The sequence below is a fragment of the Rana temporaria genome, chromosome 6 (assembly GCF_905171775.1).
Source record: "Rana temporaria chromosome 6, aRanTem1.1, whole genome shotgun sequence".
Taxonomy (NCBI): Eukaryota; Metazoa; Chordata; class Amphibia; order Anura; family Ranidae; genus Rana; species Rana temporaria.
This window is the reverse complement of record NC_053494.1, coordinates 148,941,845-148,956,575: the sequence shown is the minus strand read 5'-3', so window position 1 is coordinate 148,956,575 and position 14,731 is coordinate 148,941,845. Positions and strand designations below refer to the sequence as shown.

The following is a 14,731-nucleotide window of genomic DNA, read 5'->3' as shown; positions in this document are numbered from 1 at the left end:
GGCAAGTACATGCTCTTCTTTTATAGGTTGTCATTGGCTTACAAGTGACAGGGTCACTTTATGAACTTCTGGAATTTGACACTGTCATACCCAATTGCAGAGACGGGCACAGTTTGTGCTGCTAGCAATGTACAGAGCAGCAGCTGTGAGACTTCATGTGAACTCTGACCCTGACTCTCAAGCTGAAGAGTCAGACTTACATTTAACATGTTATGAGGAAATGAGGAATCTGCCATTGCTATCCCTCGCCTTGTGTCGTTTCTAGATTCCTGACTATTGCTCATCCAGTACCTTAAATACTGTCCCTGACTTGGAACAAGTATTCATGAGTAAAAAGTAAACCCGTAAAAGCCAGCTACGTAAATGGCATTTTCAGAAGGAAGACAGTGTTGGTTTCCTCCACACTCAAAATACCTTAAAGTGAGATGAATGTGTTCAAGCAACCCATTCATTTAGAACAGGCAATGCATGGCAATGGAACAAATTCACTAAAACACCCAGTAGTGAGTGCTGTGCGTTGCAGTAAAGTGTGGTAAAATATACGTATCACTGTGTGTAAGGCCAGACATAGAGGGTTCGAATTTTGGCAAGTTCAGCAGGGACCTGCTAAGATTTTAACCACCTATGGGCAGGCTGAATTTACCCAAACTGATGAATCAAGCAATTTGGGTACAAACAAACTTGCATGATTTTACATGCGCTTAGCGATAGCAATTAGCAGCCACCCGTGGTTGTAGGAAAGAAATTTGCTCCGTCCATGACTGGCCTTAGGCCTTGTGCAAATTCTTTCCTTCTACCATCGGTTGAAGGAAACAAAATTGCTTGATTGCCCATAAACACAGTCAAAACACAATAGCACAGCGGGAGGTTTCCCTGCTGTCAGAATGCACGATTCACTGCTATAGCCGCTGGCAGTGATCATGCAAACAAACCCGACATAGATGGATCAAAAATTCAGCTGGTTCCTACTGAACTGGCCAAATTTCGATCTGTCCATGGCCGGTTTCACTGTAATTCATAGTTGTTGAGCCATCTAAATAAGGGGCAATTAAAATAGTTCATGTTTGCTTAGGCTTCCTGTACACTAGCTTACATTGGCTGCGGGCAAGAACAAAAACATGGTGCAGTTTTTCCATGTTTTGCGCTTCCCCGTGTCTGTGGGTCAAAACATTCCTATCTTGAATGCGATATTTCCACGTTCAGGAGGGGGAGGTTGATGCTCACCTTAAAGCGGGATTCCACCCGCAATTTTTTTTATTTTATTTTTATAAAGTCTGCAGCTACAAACACACTAGCTGCTCACTTTTAATGAGGACACTTACCTGTCCTAAGCGCCCGCGATGATGGCCCCCCTCCCCCATGCCGATCCGGATCATTGCAGGTCCCGCACCGCCATCCTCAGTAAGGGAAACAGGCAGTGAAGCTACTGCGCATGCGCAAGGCTCGCGCCGTATTGTGAATGGGCGGCTGCTCTCTGGGATACACACAGTTCCCAGAAGGCAGCGTGCCCCATTCACAAGAAGGAGGATGCGGCGGATAAGAAAGAGGCAGATTTGGAACATCCGCATAGCAACAGGTATTTCGGGTGAGTATAACATATTTTTTTTCCAATTTATTTTTTTTTGCAGCATTTTCCTGCAATTTTTTTTTTTCAGGGTGGAACTCCACTTTAACGTGGCAGCTCCTAAACTGTGCTAAAAGCCTATGTGTAAATAAAAAAATGTGCAAATAAAAAAACACCAAAAGCTCCTAAACTTAGGCTCCTTTCACATTGAGGAGTTTTTCTGGTGTTTTATCGCCTTTCAAACTGAGGCAGTGCTCTAACAGGAGCACTCCAAAAGTCCTGCTAGCCGCATCTTTGGAGCGGTGAAGCAGTGATGTGTTTACCGCTCCTCCACTGCTCCTTCCCATTGAAAACAATGGGACACCACAGCTATACCACGCCAATGCGCCATTGCCGGCGGTATTGACTCTTTTTTCGGCCACTAGCGGGGGTTAAAACCGCAAAGCTAGCAGATGAATACCGCCACAATTCCGTGGCAATTCCGACAGTATAGTGCCGCTAAAAATAGCGCCGCTATACTGTCAGCGCACCTCCCGCCCCAGTGGGAAAGGGCCCTCAAGGTTAGGAGCTGCCAGTGTAAGCTAGTGTACATGAAGCCTTAGAATAAATCTAAGCAGAAACCGTGCGTACTTATTACAAATATTCACAGTTCCAGTTTTTGGCTTCCTAGCTTTTCTAAAGAGAGGAAGGAAGTCCAACAGTTCATGATGTACACATAGTGCAGCTGCTGAAATGCCATGTATAGCTAAGCTGCACAATGCCAGTCCTTGAGGCCCAGTGCCCACACACCCACCACTCTAGTTTTTTTCTAATAAAAGGACAATATAAATAAGCTTCAGTTCAAAAATCATTGTGTTTTCACCAAACCCCTATCCCTTGTGTGGTCCTCCAGAACTTTTGGTATGCAGCTCTGATCTGTATTAATACATCTGGGAAAGTAGTACAGTCTCTTTGCAGCATTTTTAGGTTTTCAGACATAATTATCAATGAAATAAGTTGAGTTTGGAGAATGCAACTTCAGTTATTTTCCATTGCATTGTGTAGACATGGCGTTTTTACAGCAAAAGGCTAATGGTGACAAGTGGCTGACATTTATGGTCCAATTGTATGACCTCATTATGTCAGTGCAGTGCTTTTCTATTCTCCCCACGTGTATAAATAACAATGTACACAAATGAGGTTTAGCGACACAAAAATGTCTGTGCACTTTACTCATCCTTACAGAATTTCCAACGTTCAAGCTGAAACCCTTGTATATGTAAAAATTCAAGTCCACCATATGCTAGCCAGAGGCAGCGCTATAATCTGACCGCACTGCAAACTGTTTGTACAATGGCAGTGTGTGCCAGTGTTTATCTTTGTTGAGACAGTCATTAGGCTAGTGTCAAAATTGTGATCCTGCCACTGGCAAGAAGTCGCCAGTGGCAGGATCATTATGGTGGACACAACAGAAAGGTGAAACACTTGCTTGCATGTGTCATTCCCTCACCGACAGGCCTGTCACTCTCTTGCCAGCAATATACAATTTCTAGCTCTTTGGAGTCAAAGGGAAAGTGACACAGAATGTAGATGAGTGTTTTTCTTGTATTTTCTAGTTCTCCTGTCACTAGTGAACTCATACTTGCGACAGGATCTCGCGTATCTCGCTGTCCTTACTGGGCTTCTGGAGAGAGTTTAATGTCCACATTAAGGAAAATAGAAGTCCCGGCTTTACACCAAACTGTACTAGTAAACAAAGTTCCACAATGATGAATGTGCTGTATAAATCGGATAGATGGCGGTATCAACTTTAAGGGCCAGTTCACTCCATAGAAGCACAATCCGTATGCGTTCCAGATTATTTTCTGCATGTGTGTTTTTTTATGCATTTTTGATGCAGTCCACTGTGTATTTTCTCTGCTCTTTTTACTTAATCTTAAATACGGATGTGTGTGTTCCAGTGCTTTTTTGTGCATTCTGGTGCGTTTTTGATGCGTTTTTACAGCTTCCAATACAGTCCAGTGCAGGAAAAAATGTAGCATGTTCTTCCTTTTTTTTTTTTTCTGGAACGGCAAGCGCTGGTGTGAACTACGCCATTGGAAACCATATAACCTACTTTTCTATGTGTTTTTGATGCAGAAAAAAAACGCACTAGACTGCATGTAGTGTGAACTGGCCCTAAAGGAGAAGTACAGCCAAAGTTGCAGCACCAGCCGCTGTCTGACTACTGGAACAGTGACTGCAATCTGATTAGATTTAGTCACTGTTCAGCTGACCATTCTCTATAACTGGCTCCTATGATTTTTCTGTTGAAGTTTGTCAAGCAAGATGGTGCTAACAGGGCCACCCACGGCTCAAATTTCCTGCTGAATGGGTAACATTTTTGGTAAAATCATCAGTAGAAGCAATTTTTTGGGGCGTTGTCCCCAGTTTGCTTTTTCATTGCTTCTAGTGGTGACTTTACAATAAAGTTGGGTTAAAGTGGTTGTAAACCCTTAAATATGCCCAGTGAAGTGACTGGCCTCATGTGATACACAGAGATGAAACAAATCCTCCTACATAAGTTGTACCTGTCTATTTACAGACCGTTCTTCTCTACATCCGTTAAAAGTGCTGAATTTTAACGCTTGTCTGAGGCTGGACTCGCACTAACGCGGCCGTGGGTCACAGCAGGGGGTCTGGCGCATCCCTGTTTACCGATTTAGGTGAAAATCGGGTCCAAATTTTTGCCTGAATTCGCACCTGTAACAGATCCAAAGATGCACAGGACCCTTTTCCAATGGCCACCCCGGAGCTGTGTGAAACCGCTCCATTTAGAGCCGCTTACACTCTCATGTCATGTGAATTGGGTGTGGAAAATCCTGCATCCAATTCTCATCGGTGTGAATCCAGCCTGAGAGTTCAGGAAAAAGGAGGCAAGGACCTGAAGTTGCACTCTGCAGAGCTTAGTGAGGAGAGCTCTAAAAGCTGATTGGAGGAAAAGAACACACCCCCTTCACACAGCACATAGGAACAGAGTTACGGCTGTCAATTTGTTGGAGCTCCTTCCCCTGTCACCTTTTTTCTCTTGGTGTCAGGAAAACTTGTCAGAAGTGATTCATGCTGATGGCAGAGGAGAGAAGCAGCAGAAGGAAATTGCACTTGGTGCTCTCAATTAAGCACACTATAGAGGAGGGATATGATGTGTTCATATTTCATGTCCAAGGTTTACAGTCACTTTTTGGAGCATTGCTGATATATGATCCAACGTCCACATGAGACATATTATAGCAAACTTTTATTTTCTTGTTGGATCTACATTTTAAGTCCCCAATATTGCTAGGAAAGCTGGCTTCTGATTCATTTTCATACTGCCTAATTGCCTCCAAGGCAGGATATAAAAGCTATTATCAGCAAATCTGCAGATTAAGGCAGAAGTGTAGCTAAACTCAGAGGGTTATGTGCTGAGAAACTACAGATGTAGTGATGCTATCTGTGAGCATTGGGTCAGATTGAGCTCCGGGCCATGTCCTTGCAAGCTCTGCAATTTCTCACAGTCAAAGCCAAGAGCTGGATCCCCACCTATCATTGACCTGGATAGACCGTCGTGTGAGACTTGCAGTTGTCACCCAAGGATGCATTTCCTTTTATCTGCTGACACTCTGCTTGACTTCTGTAATAAAGAGAGCAGATTGTCATTATGTACAGTCTCAGCAACTACAGTGTGTTGATCGGTCACATTTTATATATACATTTTTTTGATGTAATGCATTTTCAAGAAACCTAAAAGGCTTTGAAGGTACTTTTTATTGCTTAGATATTCATGTTAGAGTTGAACTTAGGGGAACTTGTGCCTTTAATGCTTTCCCCATCCCCTCTTACTTTTAATGTTGGTTTTTCCTAAGTTAACATACTTGAATGAATGCCCAACAAATCTAGCACTGATCTCTAGTGCCCCGCTGCTACACACCAGGTCCTGCGCCACCATCTTAGTTCTTCATCGGGAGCCAGCTGCCTTTTAGGGTCTTGTGGTGGGGCACCAGGTCCTTCTTCATCCAGCGCTGTAATGCTTCAGTTGCATTCCTCCTGGCATACCTGCTGTGGATATCCCAGGAGGCTGCAGAAGTAGGGTGACATCGTTCTTGGCTAGATAACACTGAAAGCGGGGGGTGACCGAGAATAAATAAACACGTACACAACATTTTTCAAAGTCTGTCTTTTCAGACCAAGGAGAGGTGAGGAATACAGTGGGGCAAAGGGATATGGTCCATTTTAATATAGGGTTACTATAGGGAAAAAATGTTTTTTATTTAAAATAACAAACATGTCATACCTGCCTCCACTGTGCAGTTCGTTTTGCACAGAGTGGCCCCAATCCACGTCTTCTGGGGTCCCTCGGCGGCTGTCTCTGGTCCTCCCTGCAAGAACTTGCCACAGTCATGCGAGAGAGCCTTGATACAGCGAGCGGCCATAGCCGCTCACTGTATCACTCAGCCCCGCCCCTCGGCGCGCTGCGTCACTGTATGTGATTGACAGCAGCGCCAGCCAATGGCTGCTCTCAATCCATCCACTCTAGACAATCAGCGGCCAGGCTGAGCGGCAAAGAGGATCACAGGACCGAGCGCGGGACTTTCGAGGGGTCAGGTAAGTAAAACGGGGGCTCGGGGGGAACATCATTAGATGTTTTTTCACCTTAATGCATAGATTTCATTAAGGTGAAAAAAAAAAATTCTTTACAACTCTTTTAATGTAAACAATTTTATCAGTGGGTGTTAATATAAGGGCCCTTTCACACGGGCGGATCAGTAATGATCCGCTCCGTGTGTCCTCAAAAGCTCAGCGGGGATCCTCCGTAAAATCCCCGCTGAGCTGGCAGCTGACAGGGCGCTCCCCGCACACTGTGCAGGGACCGCCCTGTCTTTCCTCCGCTCTCCCCTATGGAGGATCGGATGAACGCGGACCGTGTGATCCGGCAGACGGAAGAAACATAGGGTTTTCTTCCGTCCGCAAATGCGGATCTTTGCAGAGGCGGACAATTACGGATGTCAGTGGATGGTCATCCGCAAAAGGACGGATGAAAATGCGGACATACGGTCCGTACGTGTGAAAGGGCCCTAATGTATTAAAGAGATTGATGCTGAATATAGTTACTACTAATAGTGTGTATATATATATGCATGGATAGGCTACCTGTCACGCTAACCCCTAAGGCAGGTGGTTAGACAGTATAGCTGGCTTCTGTGTTCACCTCCTTTAGCAGCCCCTTTTCCCATAAGGCAATCAGGGATGCCAGTACTCGATTGCCCCCAGGACTTATTCACAATACTATAATGCCTGCCCACAACGTCGGAGTAACCACGAACTGAGCAAAGCAAACAGATTTTTGTGGTTGGCAGACAAGCAGAATAGTTTAATGACAGTCTGGGTACAAGGCAGGCAAGGTTCAGAATAGTCAGGTTCAATCCGTAGTCAAATGTCTGGCCTCCGTGGGTCTCTGAGGCGAAAAGACACCCATTTCCCATTTTTTTCAAATCTTTCACATTGAATGTTATTTAGCCAAGATAGGAAGCTACATCTGAACATTACGTCTTCACTGTGGCCCCATAGACACACTCCTAAGCCTTGTGGATAACCTTCCCAGAAGAGTTAAAGCTGTTATAGCTGCAAAGGGTAGACCAACTCGATTTTGAACCCTACGGACAAAGGCTGGCGTACTATTAAAGTTCATGTGCGTGTAATGGCAGGTGGCCCAATACTTTTGACAATATAGTGTCGTTTTTCAACTTGTGATACCCTGAGGTGCAATTCTTCAGATACTGTTCAGCAATGACTGTTCCCAGGTACTTTTCTTCATAACAAGTTCATTTTAGAATCCCCAGAGTATGTTCTGATGACTGTCATAAAATAGGAAGCTGAGTTGAAGTAAACCCACAAAACCCACTTAGGATAAACATTTGTGTTGTAAAAGAAAATCTTATTAAAACTGAGAGAGGCCAATAAATGTAACTGTATGCTGCAAGAAAAACAGAAATGGAAGGCGCTCATTAATATCAAAATTGTGTGTAAAAGTGAGTACTCACAAAATGCAACTGACAAAATCCATAAACACAGTGCATGGACATGCACAGAACATGGGGTACAGCTAACGCGGGGAGCTAGGCCTAGCTCTGAGGAAGGGGGTCCGCCCTTGAAACACGTTAGCTGCACCCTGTGTTCTGTGCATGTCCACGCGCTGTGTTTATGGATTTTGTCGGTTGCATTTTGTGAGTACTCACTTTTATACAAATTTTTTTTTATATTATTAAATTATCTCTGGGTGTGCACGCCTTCCATTTCTGTTTTTCTTGTATTTCCTTTCGGATTACCACATCTGAAGAAGGCGGCATCCACCTATTTCTGGGATACCATGTATACCTTTCACACCACCATTTTATCTGACATCTGTTACTCCTCACTCATTAGTGCTGGAAGTGACTGTCTTTTGTGTATCTTAACTGTATGCTGGTTTTAGTTCTCAACACCAATCCACCCTTGGGCTTCATGTACACAGAAGCTGATAAACTGTAGTTTATTGGCGTTTTGGCGGTTTTTTAAAAAGCCCATAAACTGAACTCTATGGGCCGGATTCACGTACAGCCGCGTAAAATTGTGCGGGTGTAACATATCTGTTTTACGTTACGCCTCCGCAACTTACATGGGCAAGTGCTCCGTAAGTTGCGGCGGCGTAGCGTAAATCGGTCATTGGTTTCGACGTGAACGTAAATGACGTCCAGCCCCATTCACGGACAACTTGCACAAACGACGTAACTTTTTCAAATTTCGACGCGGGAACGACGCCCATACTTAACATTGTTACGCCGCACTTATGCCTTATATAGCAGGGGCAACTATACGCCGGGAAAAGCCTAACGTAAACGTTGTAACTTTACTGCGTCGGCCGCGCGTACGTTCGGGAATTCGCGTATCTAGCTAATTTGCATACTCGACGGAATTCGACGGAAGCGCCACCTAGCGGTCAAAAAAAATTGCAGTTAAGATCCGACGGCGTAAGAGACTTGTGCCTGTCGGATCTAATGGATATCTATGCGTAACTGATTCTAAGAATCAGGCGCATAGATACGACGGGTCGGATTCGGACTTACGACGGCATACATGTCCTTTCAGAATCTGGCCCTTAGTTAGCCTATGTGCCCATGCACAGATGGGCGGTTTTTTTGTGTAAATGAGCTTTGGAGTTTATTGGCTTTTTTCTGAACGCCCCAAATTTGTGTTCAAAGTGCCATTTTTCGGGGGCAAAAAATGCTAAAAAAACGCAAAACAAGGAAAAACTCACAAAAACGCTCAAACGCTGCTCGCATTTTTTTATCCATTGAAAAAAAAAAGCTAAAAGTAAACGCCCCTCTTTTGGATCTCTTTTCAGAGGTGTTTTGGAGCCAATTGACTGACAGGCTTTCAGAAATGATCTGCCTTCTGAATGCCTCTTTTTTGATCCCAAGGGGAGATTTTACATTGAAATCCTGTTGGACTACACTGTCACCGTGTGCTGTAGATGCATCTGCGGGGTAGTCCTATTGAATGTAATGGAGTGCAATTGGCAGGTAGCACTGTCTAGCAGTTGGTGGTCGGAGGATAGTAAAAAAGCAGATCAACCACGTTTTTTTTTTTTTTACTGCCTATTCGATTGCATGTATCAATGAGGCGTAGCACCTTACCGTGACAATACTGCTGCTTAAAAAGAACAAAAACTTTTATAAAGCACAGCGATATGAGTTGAACATGTTCATTGTGTCACTGTTTTTTTTTTTTTCTGAACAGAAATAGTTTTTGTGGTTTGTGCAAAAAGTTGTGTATTGTTTTTATTGTGGTGTACAACATTGAGCTTTGTGGTATATGTATACAAAGAGAGAGAGACGACAAAGTACAAATCAGCCCCACATCCCTTTTGACGGCATAGCGGCATAACTCCAAAGAAGACGGCGATAAGACACAGTACAACCTCCCATAATTAACATTAGGATTATTGTTTTACTGGGTATTTTATAGCGCTAATGAATTTAGCTGCAAGCACTAAATGGTATAGGGAGGCAGCAGTACAGACACGTCATATGCAATAAATGTGCTTTGGAACAAGTTCCAGATGTTCGTTTTCAAATACGTATTTTTTTTTTTAAGGATAAGTATGCATATTTTATATTTTACAGCCAACACAAATACATGTGAACGTGTAAATTGTATTAATATATTTTTATTTATCTATAGATATATATATAATATGTATGTGTGTGTGTGTGTGTGTGAGAGAGAGATATATATCTATGTATATATTTTTATGTATATATTTTTATTTATTTATATATATATATATATATATATATATATATATATATATATATATATATATATATATATATATATATATAATGTATAGATAAAAATACATTATAGATATATATATATAAACCATATTGCTACCCTTAGAGGCCCCTCTCTTCTTTTTTTAATATATATATATATATATATATAGTAGTATAAAAAAAGAAGAGAGGAGCCTCTAAGTGTAGCAATATGGTTACATTTAATGAAAGTACATAATTTAGCAACTTATTGCTACACTTAGAGGCTCCTCTCTTCTTCTTTATACCCTGTACAAAAAATGCTTTGATATACAAGTGCTTTGGATTACAAGCATGTTTCTGGAACCAATTATGCTTGTATACCAAGGTTTTACTGTATAGTCCATTTTTTTATTTATTTAGGAATAAGGACTTGCTCACACCAGTGGCTACGTTCTACCACGCTGTGAAGGGGGTGTCATCGATGTGTCTAGAATGATGCATCAAGGTGTTTAATTATTTTTTTCACTTTTTAAATATGTTTTAAAAAAAAAGTCTCATTTTTATTCACTGTGGTTTGTGATGTGGAATATTGGTTGGAAAAAAGTTGTGCAGTGATATGAACTGAACTAATAGTACATGAGGAAAATTGCCTTCTCTGTGCATGGAGACGGTCTTGGCAAGGCTGCCCAGCAAAGCCAACACCTATGCCGTGTACACACGATCCGTCAAACCGATGAGAACGGTCTGATGGACCGTTTTCATTGGACCAAATCGATCGTATGTGGGCCCCATCGGTTATTTATCCATAGGTTAAAAAAAAGCAATCTTGTTTTAAATGTAACCGATGGAGACCTAACCGATAGGAAAAAAACCCGATCGTTTGTAGGCACGTCCATCGGTTAAAAACCTGCGCATGCTCAGAATCAAGTCGACGCATGCTTGGAAGCATTGAACTTCATTTTTTTCAGCACGTCGATGTGTTTTACGTCACCGCGTTCTGACACGATCGTTTTTTTTAACTGATGGTGTGTAGGCGTGACGGACCATCAGTCAGCTTCATTGGTTAACCGATGAAAACGGTCCATTAGACCGGTCTCGTGGGATGGACCGATTGTGTGTACAGGGCAATAGGGTGTGAATGGGCCCTAAATGTAAAATGATAAAAGTATCCAAATATTTTACAATAGGTCAGTCTATTATTCCTATTAATAATTTGTAATACTTCTACTGCCCGTTTTAGTATTTACACAATGATCTGTTAATTGAGTGACCAGCATATTATTTTAATGACAGATCTAAATGTAACCCCTAAAGTGTTTATATGGTTTATATATATCCTGTGTGTGTAGAGGAAAGTATTTCTTCTGTATAAATATTGCCATTCCCATACACTGAAGGCGTAGATCTTGTATCTTCAGCAGTCAGCAGTCCACCATCCATACAGCAGCGTGGGGTGGTGTTGGCGCTCTTCAGTGTTTTGGGTTCTTTTTAAAATAATCACATTAGCTGACCTCTGTTTTCCTCCCTTGCATTGTAATTGGGTACATTTTGACTTGTTGACCCCAGTGTCCCCAAATAAATGCAGATAGGTTGTTTTAAGGGTGGGTCAGAGATCAGCAGGGACAGCTGGGGAGAGCAGAGAAAGGGAGTCTTCTCTGAGAAATCTGTATGATCAGCAGTGTGCGCATTTCACATCCCTGTGTGTGCTACAGACAGGTGGGGGGAGCGAATATTTACCATACACTGCAATCCCTCTTGGGCATTGTTTAAAGAGAAAATGTACCCTGCTCGTGACCAGGATTTAAGGAGGAGAGCGGCCTTCTACCATTGTTTTACACAATACAGAAGTGTCAGAACTAAATTATATATAGTGTGTGTGTACGTGTGTGTGTGTGTGTATATATATTTATATATATATATATATATATATATATATATATATATACATACATACATACATACATACATACATACATACATACATACATACATACATACATATACACACACTATATTACCAAATGTATTGGGACACCTGCGTTTACATGCGCGTAAACTTTGATGACATCCCAGTCTTTGGACCAGTGCACAAAGCATGATCCATAAAGACATGGATGAGCGAGTTTGGGGTGAAGGAACTTGACTGGTCTGTACAGAGGTCCTGACCTCAACCCGATAGAATACCTTTGGGATAAATTAGAACGGAGACTGCGAGCCAGGCCTTCTTGTCCACATCATTACCTGACCTCACAACATTCCCATAGACACACTCCTAAACCTTGTGGGACAACCTTCCCAGAAGAGCTGAAGCTGTTATAGCTGCAAAGGTGGGCCAACTTAATATTGAACTCTAATACTTTTGGTAATATAGTATATGTGTGTGTATGTGTGTATGTATCCCGACGAGCTTGCGCGCAGAAGCGAACACATCAGTGAGTAGCGCCCGCATATGTAAACGGTATTCAAACCACACATGTGAGGTATCACCGCGATCGTTGGAGCGAGAGCAATAATTCTAGCTCTAGAGCTCCTCTGTAACTTAAAACATGCAACCTGTAGAATTTTTTAAACGTTGCCTATGGAGATTTTAAAGGGACACAATTTTGAAGCGTTACATGTTGGGTATCAATTTACTCGGCATAACATTATCTTTCACAATATAAAAAAATTGGGATAACTTTACTGTTTACTGTCTTATTTTTTAATTTAAAAAAAGTGTATCTTTTCCCAAAAAAAGTGTGCTTGTAAGACCGCTGCGCAAATACGGCGTGACAGTAAGTATTGCAACGATCGACATTTTATTCTCTAGGGTGTTAGAATAAAAAATATATATAATGTTTGGGGGTTCTAATTAGAAGGAAGAAGATGGCAGTGAAAACAGTGAAAAAATTTAACATTAGAACTGCTGTTTTACTTGTAATGCAAATGGCCACCACCAGATGGCGCCAGGTCACAGAAGGAAGCTTGGGACTTCACAAGGCCGCAGCCTTAATTACCGGCTGTCGCGGGTGCCAGGTCACAATTTCTTGTCGCAATTGCGACCTTGCTCCCGGATTTTGTCGAGCCCTGCTTACACTAAATTCTGCTATGATCACTAACATCCAGTCAAAATCCAGAAAAGTAACCACATGACTTCAGAAAAGGAGTGGGGGTGGGAATTAAAAAATAATGCCTGTCTGAAGCTAGTGCATGAGATATGTAAATAACCTGTCACTCACAGCAAGGGGGCGGAACGGACTAAGGTTTTTCTCTGTAAGTCCTTTTTATTTCACTGAACAATAAACGAGGATTGCTCAGAGCTGGATTAACTCTGTGTGGCAAGACTGGGCACAGATGATAGGAAGTCTTACGCCGCGTACACACCATCACTTTATGTGATGAAAAATAATGACGTTTTTAAAAACGTCACTTTAATTGACTGTGTGTGGGGGAAAACGTTGTTTTATGTCTTGTAAAAAACGACCAAAAAAAATTGAAGCATGCTTCAATTTTATGTGTCGTTTTTCAAAAGTGCACTTTTTACTTCACAGAAATTGACCGTGTGTAGCAAAAAACGTCGTTTTCTAAGACGTTTTTTCATCCACGCATGCCCAGAAGCTACTTATGAAGCGAGCTTCAATGGTAAAACGTGGTGAACGTAACCTCACTTTGCAAGAACATTGTGAGAAAAACGATGGTGTGTAGGCAACTTCGTCTTTGAAAATTGAAGTTTCAAAAACGTCATTTTTTACTTCACAGAAAATGTCGTTTTTTTTTCATCACATAAAGTGATGGTGTGTACGTGGCATTATACTCTACATTGTGACATCAAAAAAAGAAATAAATTTTTTTGGGTTTTACATCCACTTTAAATCTTGGTGGGTGTTGAGGGAAGATGTGGGGTGTTCAAGAGAACCTGTCATTTTTGTTCTGAATCTGCAAAGTGACAGATTCCATTTAAACAGATGTAAGTGTTCCAAGATCACCAGATGAAGAACTGAGCTGTTTTTTTTTCAGACAGACGTTTCCCAGGGAACACCATCTGCCTGTTGTCTATAGTCTCGGATCTCAACATTGGACCAATAAACAAGTGGTCATCGCCTTCCATCACTGTCCTCAGTAATGAGAGGGAAGGGTCAGCCAGGTTTTCAGCTAAGCAGAAAATCTCAGTTGTACGCCTAAATAGCCGAAGCTTATGATCAGGACAATCGCCTGCCTAATACCTGGAGCTTTGGTTACCTAGAGGGCCCTTATCACCGCAACATCAAACCTTTCAGCTTCTTTCATTTAGTGTCTTGCAGTCCTATCCGGATTAGCGTGGTGATCTGTCATGTATATACGGATGGTTCTGTGCAGCTTCCTCATTATATAGCCGTGGCAGCGAGCTTATTCCGTCTGTTATTACAGTTCTTGTTTTGGGAATCTGGCCAATATCTGGAACAAGTCTTGTTACCCAATGACACTTGCTGACAAGTTGCTTATATGCTTGATGGTTAATGGTCTTCTGCCAGTTACTTCCTGCTGTCTTTTATTGTTCCCCTATATTATGGAACATTTCCTAATTCTTTGTCTTTGATGTCTTCTGCTTTGTACAGTAGTTTTATCCAGTGAACTCTTATACTGTCCTGTGGAGGGAGATGTGGTTTATTAACGGCTAATCGGCATGTGTAAGTGAGAGAGAGTGTGCCTTTGAAGACAGCAAATCAGAGATTGTGTAAACTGCTTTTATTGTTTGGATCTGTGTAAAGTTCCACAAGCTCTTTGTTCTTTACAGTTCTTTTATTTTAAGGGTTAGTGCACCTTTACCAGAAACCGCCTATTCAGGTAAGGGACGCCTGTAGATAAAACAAACTGTGCAATTTTGATCAAAGTTAAGTAATAGCCATCCAATAGG

At 42.0% G+C, this 14,731-nt stretch overlaps 1 protein-coding gene across 4 annotated transcripts in view; it reads left to right on the top strand.

The window, feature by feature from the left end:
* The window catches only part of AGAP1 (ArfGAP with GTPase domain, ankyrin repeat and PH domain 1), a 579,218-nt gene that overhangs the window by 46,111 nt on the left and 518,376 nt on the right, over positions 1–14,731 (top strand). The window lies entirely within an intron of this gene.